Here is a 10,987-nt window from a genome sequence, read left to right on the forward strand (position 1 = left end):
AAAAATCAAGGAACCGGTACCCATTAGAAGGCATAGTAGACACTTTGACATATCAAAACACTGATTTAAGTAAAGATCCCTCACCATATTCTCCGTTATAGTAAATTCAGGCTTAATAATATATAATTTTATATTTTTATGAAAAATTAGAAAATCCTAAAAATAATTACAGGTTACTAGTGGAGTTGGAACCGGTTAGTTTACAATTATCTTGAATTCTGTTTATTTTTCTGTATTGTCCTACTTGCTTGATTTTCGTATAACTCATGTTTTTAATTTATAGTTCAATAGTCTTTCAACGTATCTGTTTATCTTGTTTATATACCATAAGCATGAATATAGTTTAATTGATCTGTAAATATGATATGAGATATTGGTATGAGTTTGTTGGTTGTTTATTGATAAAAATCTGCATGTGAAAGACTTGCTGGTTACCCAAGGAAAGGGCAGACAAGCCTGGTACATAGGGAACCCTACCGTGAATGTTACCTCAGTTGGAATGGGGCTAGGAAGTCCCTTACCAAAAAAATTTAGAAGATATGGTTCATCCTCATACCGGATGGGGTATCAAAATAATGGAAATGTTTGACGCCTATTACCAGACGGGGTATAGGGATGACCGGTTAATTGTAAAATTAGATATTTAGTTCACGAGTAGGGAGAGACCCCCATAGATCCGCAGGGGTACCAGTAAGTAGCTAAGAAAGGAAAGTTATTATTTCTCATTCTCTTATGTGTGAAAATGGAAAGTAATATGGATATGGGTCTTCATAGGTTGTTTTCGAAAAATTTATTATGGTAAGTATTAAACAAATGTTTTCAAGTTTCAAATGTATTTAAATAAAATAAGGTCTCCATTAGTTGTTTTTCAGATTTTTTTACAAATCTTCAGTTTTTCGTATCTGTTATTAGTATGATATTCTTTCTGAACTAGTGTAACTCACAATTACATTAATTATTTTAGATCAAGAGAACTAAGATATAGATCTCGATCAGTAAGAGAGTTGTGAGTAGTTCACTATCCAGATTCCCTTCAAGTGCTAATGAATGTTGTCCTAGGATGTTTAGTTATTAGTTTTTTACTTTATTTCTTTAATTTTTGTTTATCTTTTAGAAGTGATATTTTTGTAACCCTATTAGGCATTCAAAATTATTGTGTAAGGAATGTAAATTCTAACTCTATTAATTATTTTCGCATTTAATTTATGAATTTATTTTTTTAAATTTTCGGGTCTTTATAGTTGGTATCAGAGTCGTATTTTTCGGAACTATTCTTTACACAAAGACTTAGAAACACCAAATATAAACTATCACTCAACATTTTCTTGTGAAATACAGGTACAAAAAAATAAGGAGAGGAACACCCCCACTAAATCGAGCAGCCTGGGATGGCTCACTTCGAAAGGATGTTGACCAACTCTTTGAGATACTAGAGAGATTCATCTCTGCTCAATAGACTTGGGAGGAAAGGAGGGAACTACCTGACCCTCTTCCACTACCACAATTTGAGCCACCCTTGTAGCGGGAAGATTCGAAGCCACCCCGACACAACCTTGCTCCTCCACCGTATCATCCGACACCACCACAGGGCCACTTGGTACCTCCCCAGGATAATCCAGTTCATCTTCCATGAGACTCAGTTCCACCTATTATGGACCCAATCTACATTGAAAGGTACAAAAGACTAAACTCATCTACCTTTGTAGGTGTATCATCCTTTGAAGAGGTCGAGTATTGGTTGGCTGAGACAGAGAAGGCCTTCACGACTCTTGGAGTGGTTTTCGAATAGAAGGTTGTACTTGTCACCTATATGCTTGTATGAGAGGTAGGCTGCTGGTGGCAGTTCAAGCAGGCTACCCTGCCCGGTTTAGTTATTTGGGAACTGTTCCTGATGGCCTTCAATGCAGAGTGCCTCCTAGAGCACCTCCGACATTTGAAGAAGATGAAGTTTACACACCTAATCTAGGGTGAGATGACTATGTCAAAATATGCCCGAAGATTCCTAGAGTTTGGTCGATAATCCCCTGAGAGCATGATGGATGAGAGCAAGAAGGTAAAAAAGTTCGAGTGGGGCCTCCACCCTGAGATTAGATAACAGCTGTACGTATTTGATCTTAGTACTTATTGAACCGTTCTGGCCAAGTTACAACTAGTAGAGAGGAACTTTCGCATCTTTTCTCCAGCAGTGAGGAATCCTAGACCCTCAGTTTCACACTGCAGACTAACACCCACTACACCAGTTCAGTAGAACAAGAGATCTAGGGCAATGACTCAGGCTTCTCCCCAGGCTTCGGTAACACGATGCAGTAGGATTTGCTAGCACTGTGTTAAGGATCATAGGGACCGACCTTGTTATCATCTCAATAATATTTGTCTCATATGTGGGAGTACCCAACATTATTCGAGAAAGTTCCCGCGGAATCAGAACCAGGTCATACCTCCTATGTAGGGCAGAGCTTACAACCTAACTCAGCATAATACCGAAGCCAACCTGGACGTGATACTGTAATTACCTTGCACATATTTTGATTAATACTGGTGCTTCACATTTATTTATCTCACACACTTTTACACAAAACTTAAATATATTACAAGAAAGACTTGATTTTATGTTGTTGGCATCTACTCCTATAAGTATGACACTATTAGGGAAGGTTATATACAAAGCTTGTATCACAGACATAGTAGGTAGAAAATTAAATGTGGACTTGATAGAGATTGACACGGGAGACTTTGATGTAATACTTAACGTCGTACAACGCCACCGTAGATTATTTTTACAAGAAACTTGTATTCAACCCTCCTAACGAAGAGCCATTTACAAATTAATGAAAATTTTAAATATTATTTTCTCATGGTAATTTCCTCATTATATAGTGCTTTAACTCTATTATCTTCTTTACATTAGGCAAACCTAAGAAAAAAATTTGTATTCAAGAGATCCCAGTAATTCAAGACTTCTCGAATGTATTTCCTGATGAACTATCTAGACTGCCAGTAGACAAAGAAGTTGAGTTCACCATAAATCTTCAGTTTGATACCTAGCCTATCTCTGTTGTCCCTTACCGCATGAGCTGTGTTGAGATAGAAGAACTGAGGAAACATATCAATGAATTGCAAGACAGTAGGTTCATCCAACATAACGTATCTCCTTGGAGTGCTGGAGTCACATTTATAAGAAAATAGGATGGGATGTTACGATTATATATTGATTACAAGGCACTGACTGAGTTAGGATCAAGAACAAGTACTCCCTCCCTAGAATTGATGACTTATTTGACCAGTTGCAGGGTGCCCAAGTCTTCTCTAAAATAGATTTGCGTTCGAGTTACCACCAGATAAAGATTAAGGCAGAGGATATTCCCAAGACAGCTTTCAGAATTAGGTACGAACATTATGAATTTTAAGTCACACCCTTTGAACTAACCAATGCATCAGCCATTTTTATGGACATGGTGAATAGAATTTTTAGACAATTCTTGGATTAGTTCGTCATTGTGTTTATCGATGATATCCTGATCTATTCAAAGAGAAGAGAGGAACATGTTTACCACCTGACTTAGGTTTTGCAGGTTCTCAGGGAGAAGAAATTGTATACAAAATTGAGCAAATGTGGATTCTGGTTCAAGTAGACTACCTTTATATGACACATCATATCAAGGGATAAAGTATCAGTGAACTCTGAAAAAGTTGAGGCAGTACTTAGATGAGAGAAATTGACTTCGATTAAGGGGATTCGTAGCTCTTTGGAAATGATAGGTTATTACCGCAGGTTTGTAAAAGAATTTTTCAGTCTAGCCACTCCTTTGACTCGATTCACAAAGAAGAACGTTAAGTTTGAATGGAACATAGACTATGAAAGAAGTTTTGCAGAACTCAAGAAGCAGTTGACTACTGCACCCGTGATGACTTTACCGAATGAGACAGGTGGATATATAGTGTACATTGATGCCTCACACTTGAGATTGGGTTGTGTTCTGATGCAGCATGACAAAGTCATAGCCTATGGGTCCAGACAATTGAAGAGTCATGAGAAAAATTATCCTACCCATGACCTGAAACTTGTTGTCATTATCCACGCCTTAAAGTCCTAGCGCCACTATCTGTATGGGGAGATTTTTGAGATTTTTACTGACCATAAGAGATTGAATCATATATTCACTTAGAATGATCTGAATATTCATTAGAAGCGTTGGATAAAGTTCCTCAAGGATTATAATTGTAATATATTGTATCACCCGGGTAATGACAATGTAGTAGCTAACGCGCTCAGTAGAAGAAGTGCAGGTATGTTAGCTCACATAATAGTTTTTGAATGCAGGGTAATAAAGATCACACAACATATACGATTTCAGTACTTAAAGAGAGTTGTATGCTTAACCTACCTGACTACCCAACCCGAATTGATCCAAAGAATAAGAAAAGCCCAATTAACCAATTCCACTATAGCTGCTGTCTAGAAAGATGCAGAATAGGGAGTACATCGAGAATTTTGAGTCCCTGCCGATGGATTACTCAGGTTTCAGGATAGAGTGTGTGTTCCAGATGATATTGAACTAAAAAGGGACATCATGACAGAGGCTCACAGCTCTAAGTTCGCCATACATCCCAGAAGTACTAAAATGTTTCAAAGTATGCGACTCAAGTTTTGGTGGAACGGGATGAAAAGAGAGTTAGTCGACTTTATTTCTAAGTATCTAGTATACCAGCAGGTTAAGTCAAAGCATCAATGCCCAGACGGGTTACTTCAACCATTACTGATCCTGGAGTAGAAGTGGGAACATATCACAATGAATTTCGTAACATGGTTGGCTAAAACACGCTAATGATATGATGTCATTTGAGTAATTATCGACCGGCCCAAGAAGTCTTCTCACTTCTTGATTATCAAGATGACCTACTCATTGGAAAAGTTAATAAGAATGTACATCTGAGAGACAGTCAGGTTACATGGAGTTCTAGTGTCAGTGGTATCTGACAGAGACCCTAGATTCACTTTTCGATTTTGGTATAGTTTTCAGCAAGTAATGGGAACGAAACTGTTCCTTAGCACTGCACTCCACTATCAAAATGATAGACAATCAAAGATGATGATTTGCACACTGGAAGATATGCTCTGAGCTTTTGTTCTAGACTTCGGGGGTCATTGGGATGATTACTTATCTCTGATAGAGTTCACCTACAATAAGAGCTACAAAACAAATATCAATATGACTCCATACGAGGCATTGTATGACAGCCCATGTAGATCACCGATATGTTGGAAAGAGGTGGGTGATAGAAAATTATTCAGCCTAAACCTTGTAGAGGAGACTATAGTTAAGATAGTTAAGATCAGGAAAAACATCCAGATAGCTCATATCAAGTATAAAAGTTATGCGGACTCTTGGATGAGGGATTTGGAATTTGAGAAAGGTGACAGAGGGTTTCTTATGGTCACTCATTTCAAAGGGATCAGTAGGTTTGACAATAGAAAAAAATTAAATCTTCGGTTCATTAGACCGTTTGATATCTTAGATCGGATTGGTATGACTGCCTACAAACTGATACTACCTCCAAAGCTATCGAGGGTCCATAATGTGTTCCACGTATCTATATTACGCAAGTACAACCTGGACCTCTCATATATCCTGTCCCACGAACCTTTTTTACTTTAGGAGGATCTATTATATGAGGAGGTACCGGTAAGCATTGTAGACCGGAAGAGTAGAGTACTTCGCAACTGAAAATTTTCATTCATCAAGGTCCTATGGTAGAACCATATGCAAGAAGAGACCACTTGGGAACTGGAATCAAGTTTCAGGGCCCAGTACCTCCAGTTGTTCGACTGAGTGAGGGAGCGACTAATTTAAAGGACCAAATTTTCTTAAAGGATGAGAGTTGTAATATCCGAACTTGAAAAATGACCCGACATAAATTTTTTATTCTTTAATTATTAATTTAAAATAATTGATTAATTTATTTTATTTTTATTTAAGTGAAATTTTGAGAAAAAATGAATTAGGGACGATATTGAAATTAATTTTGAAAAAAATAGGTAAAATTTTAGATTTTAGGGATGTTTTTAAAAGAAAAATTAGAAACAGGGAGTTAAAGTGTAAATAGAGAAAGTTCGGCCACGTGGGACCACCCAGTCAGCAGCCTCAACAAATTGGAGCGTGCCGCGTGACAAGACACGTTGATGTTAGTGCCACGCAGGAGGCCATATTGGCGATCCGCATGTCCCGCGATCGAATAACCCAGGATCGATCCCGTGCGCGTGAACGGTCTGGATCCATTTCTCCCTTAGGTGCGATCGGACGGTCGAGATTAATCGTGATGAACGGTTCAGATTTATTTTTTCTTTAGGCGCAATTGGATGGACGAGATTGATCACGATGGACGGTTCAGATCAATGTGGGATGGTTATGAATACTTCACATTAGACAAGAACCTAAATCCTACCTGCGAGCCCTCGACCGCAGAAGAAGAATCAGACAGTGGAGAAAGAGGCCGATTGCCAACCGCCGCCGCGCTAGAGCCACCGCCAACTGCCAAAAAAGGTAAAAGTTTCTCCTACCTGCTTAAAATTCGATTTCGAGTACCCACATGGCCAAATCAGAGTAAGAGAGATGGTGGGTGAGCCAAAAATTACGGATAAATCCTGATGGAGCCACTGCGGCAAAAATTCTAAAATTCTTCTGATAAATCCCTTTCCAATTCTTGTTTCACGTGAATTTTTAATTATTGTATTCACTGTCCGTTTCTGTAGAGGATAGCTGAAGAAAGGACCTTAGCTACGAAGGAGGACCAGTGGAGCTGCCGCAGCCGGAGGTCCCCCCGTCGGTAGGTTCAATTTTCTTGTGATTTTCTGGCCAACCGAGGTCTCTAACGTATTTTTCTGCGAGGATATGACCAAAACCACCCAAGATGAGGCAAACTGCCGCCATAGGCAGCGGAATCGGCACTCGAGCATGGCAACACCGCTATGTCGGAACACCAAAATTTGCTGAAATGAGTTTTCGACACTGATTTTGAATTTTTGGAGTATTTTTAGATATGTGACAATTGTTTTGAATTTCACATAACAGAGAACCTAGTACTTATTAGGACGTGTAATAGACAGTTCAATATCTCAAAATATCGATCCGGATGAGGATCTCTCATTCTATTCTCCCTTACGGTAAATTGAGGCTTAACGATGTATAATTTTGTACTTTTGTAATAAATTTTGGAAATCATTTGATTTAATAAATATGTAACAAATTAATAAATTTTGTTTTGAATATAATAGATAATATAATAAAATAATTTAAGAAAATAGGAAAAGAATATTTGTAATGATTTCTTTTATAGTTGAATAAATAATAGATAAGATAAATTAAAAAGAAATTATTAATTAATTAAAGTAAGACTAATATAAAATGATAAGAAAATATTAATTACGAAATTATGTAATTAATCAAATAAACAAAACAAAGAAAAATTAATTTGAACGATCACATTAGTAATTAGATAGTCGTAGAAACTAGATGGGTATGCAATGTGATTGCATGAATCTCTTGGGTTCACTGCTGACCCAAGAATGCTTAGTTGTTGTACAGGTTTTTGCTAATATTTGGATGGTGTTTGGAACTTAAATCAGCATCCTTTAATTCTAAAGTCTGTAGGTATATCTAGTAGTTCTCCTGTAGCCATATTCGCATGTTTTCAAAAATGTTTTCAAGCAAAAAGATAATTAATTTTGAGTATGGTTTATAAAATTAAAGAATCGAGATTGAGAATCAAGTAGAAGAAATTAAAAAATGGTGATACTGAATGTTTTAATTTGTCATTTGTTTGTTGCTTGATTGTTGAATGAAGATTGCATGTTTTAAATACTGTATGATGGTTGATGGTTGATGATATGATGAGTAGAATAGTCTAAGTAGAAAATTAATAATAGTGCAGATTCACTAATTAAATCATGAATACGTAAAATAACTCTCATAAATAAAATGAAATCAACAAAAATAAATACACATTCTTAAATTAAATTAAGGATTCTAAATAAAACTAATAAAACTAAAAACTAAAAATAATAAAAACATTAAGACATAACTAATAAACAAAATGATAACTAAATAAATAATAATAAATAGGAAAGTGCATGAATAAAGGGAGTTAGTGAGTTTTATAAGGATGAAAAAGAGACAAGTTGAGAGAATTAGAATAGTGTGAGATATAGAGTCAGGTTAACTAAAAAAGTGTATAAAGTCTCTAGGGAATATAATTAGTTTGTTAGAAAAAAAAAATAAAAATATCAATTTTAACTAGAATAGGAAGAAAAATAAAACAAAATAAAAATTTAAAAGAAGCGAAAATTTAGAGATAATCTGTTTAAAATTAGTGTGACTGAAATTTAGCGGTATGGTGAATCCTATCATTGAGTGGATGGAAACCCTTCCTGACGTGGTTGGGGTGTGTGTTATATTTTGAGTCACCTGGCGATGGACTGCTGTGACCAATGTGTGTTTTGCCTTTGTGAGTGCATCTCCTTATGATAGTGAAAATCTTGATCCCGTAATGGTACCAATTGGATAACGGATTCACCTGTGTAATATAAAAAAAACTCTAAAATTTTAATAACTTTAAATTGATGATTGTGTTTGGGCAAATTAAGAATCGGGGTTATCCGCTGAGGGGTTACGGATGTCTCAATTTGACCAGAAATTTGCTGTAATTCTGGTATATGAATTGGTGGGATTTGGATTAGGAGGAAACTGGTGGATGAGTATCGTTTTGGAACTATATGTGATGTGATAATAATGTGCGATATAAGTGGTTACAATTAGGAAACTAAGAGAGGAAAGAAATTATGGGGATAATGAGAAAATAATGAGAAAGAGGAACTTTGAGAGATAACTAGTAAAGGGGAATAGTAAGAGGAAAAGACTAGTTGAAGTTAAGAGAACAATGAGATATGAGATAGGAACTAGAATATCTCTACATTTCATAGTTTTCAAAGGTAAAGGGAAATAAAAATTTTATATTTCTAATTGATTGTATGTTGGTATGCCGCATGTCCAGGGTGTCTATTCGATATACTTATTGAGTCCATTGTTTTGTTTATTTCACTCAAATTCTAATCATTTTTCAAATGAGGACGAGAGAGAGAATTTATTGAGATAAATTAGGAATTTCATGTTTTAGTTGTTATTTGGTGAGTTTTAGTTCATTTATGGACTCTACAGAATTTTATAATCTCATAATATAAATATTGTATAAGGAATGAATAACTTTTATTGTATTTTAGTTTAAATTTATATTATATTTTCTGGTTCAATTGTGTTTGGCGGCTTGATTTCTCGTTGAAAAACTGCGGGCCGTCACAAGAAATAATATAAAATCATATATTTTGTACAAACAAACACTTAAAACACAACATAATTTATAATTAATTCAAACACCTGTATTAAGACCTAATTTGCAATTGATTATTCTTTCCCATATATTATTGAAAAATAATTATTTTGAATATTATTTAGTTTTTTTTTTTTTTAAAGAAAAGCACAGAATATATAGGTAATAGACTCTGAAATTTAGGTCTTCCCAACGACTAGTAAGTTTTGAATAGCAGGTATGAAGTGAAATTTCAGGATACATCCGAATCTAGTGTGTATTAACATACGAAACACATTTCATTTGGTCAAACAAAATCTTCAATTTCCCATTCTAAATTTTAACTACACAGGCAGGCTGGTACGGATCGGACCCCCCAAATATTTCGTGGGATCAATTTTAGCACCATAACTTCAAAAAATGGCAGCTCTATCATTTAATTAATCAAGCGGCGGTAATAATTTAAGCAAAAAATACAGCGGCCTACATTCATCATCCCCTGGGCCCACTCCTCATCGTTTTTTAAGAAAATAAAAAAAAGTAAAAAAAAAAGCCATTTTAACGAATTGTTTTAGTCAACAACTTTGACCCTTTTTCTTTTTAGGTAAAAGAATTGACAGCGTAAATTCACTTTTGACGCGTAGCAATGAAATTGACGGAATACGTTCTGACTTCACCGTAATTTTCTTTTCATCACGTGCTTATTATACAAAAAAGTTAAATTTTTTTTTTCTCTCTCTCTTTAGAAAAATAACATTCTCTTTTTTTAATTTTTAACACTCTGAAATTCTGAATATATATAAGAGAGAGAGAGAGAGAGAGAGGGAGAGAGAGAAATGAACCGCCGTCGCTAATTAATTAGATTTTAATCACTGTCAACTTTGTTGAAAAAAATAATTAAAAGTTTGCAACTTAAGACTTTTCTGTTGATTTATATTAACTTAATTTAATTCCAATCAATTCCAACTTAACTTTAATTTGAAATCCAATTTTCTTAAACTAATTCCGAATAAAACAAAATTATAATAATAATATTTTCTTATTTTTTGGATATATTATTTTACATTACGTATCTAAGTTTTTTTATAAATTTTATTTTTTTAATAAAAAATAATAGATAATCAAACTCTTCTATTTGACTAATATTTTTAAATAAATAGTTGTAGTATTTCAATATATCTTAGGCAGATGAAATTTTTTAGTAGAAAGATAAAAACTTGTAAGCATAAACTTAAAATTACATTTTTTTTAAAAAAATAATAATAATAATTTGTTTTTGAATGTTTTTCAATGTCCGTAAGTTAAAATATGGATTCAATTAATGGGTTTGTGGCCGACATGTTATTATTTATATTAGATATTTCAATTTTGAAACTCATTTAACGCTAAAAATTATATATACTACGTTGTATTAAAACATATAATATTTTTTAGAAAATACTAAGAAGGAAAATAAAATAAAATAAAATAAAAAATTTTAAAATTTTCATAGGTCACTTTATTTAAGATCATGGTATTGTTTTTATACTCATTTTAGGAGTGGTGGTTGATATTTTTGTTATATGATATATAAAAGAATTATAAACTAAATATTAAAAGTGATCAAAAACTAATACGCAATATATTA

The sequence above is a fragment of the Carica papaya genome, chromosome 9 (assembly GCF_054855325.1).
Source record: "Carica papaya isolate Zhongbai chromosome 9, ASM5485532v1, whole genome shotgun sequence".
Classification (NCBI taxonomy): domain Eukaryota; kingdom Viridiplantae; phylum Streptophyta; class Magnoliopsida; order Brassicales; family Caricaceae; genus Carica; species Carica papaya.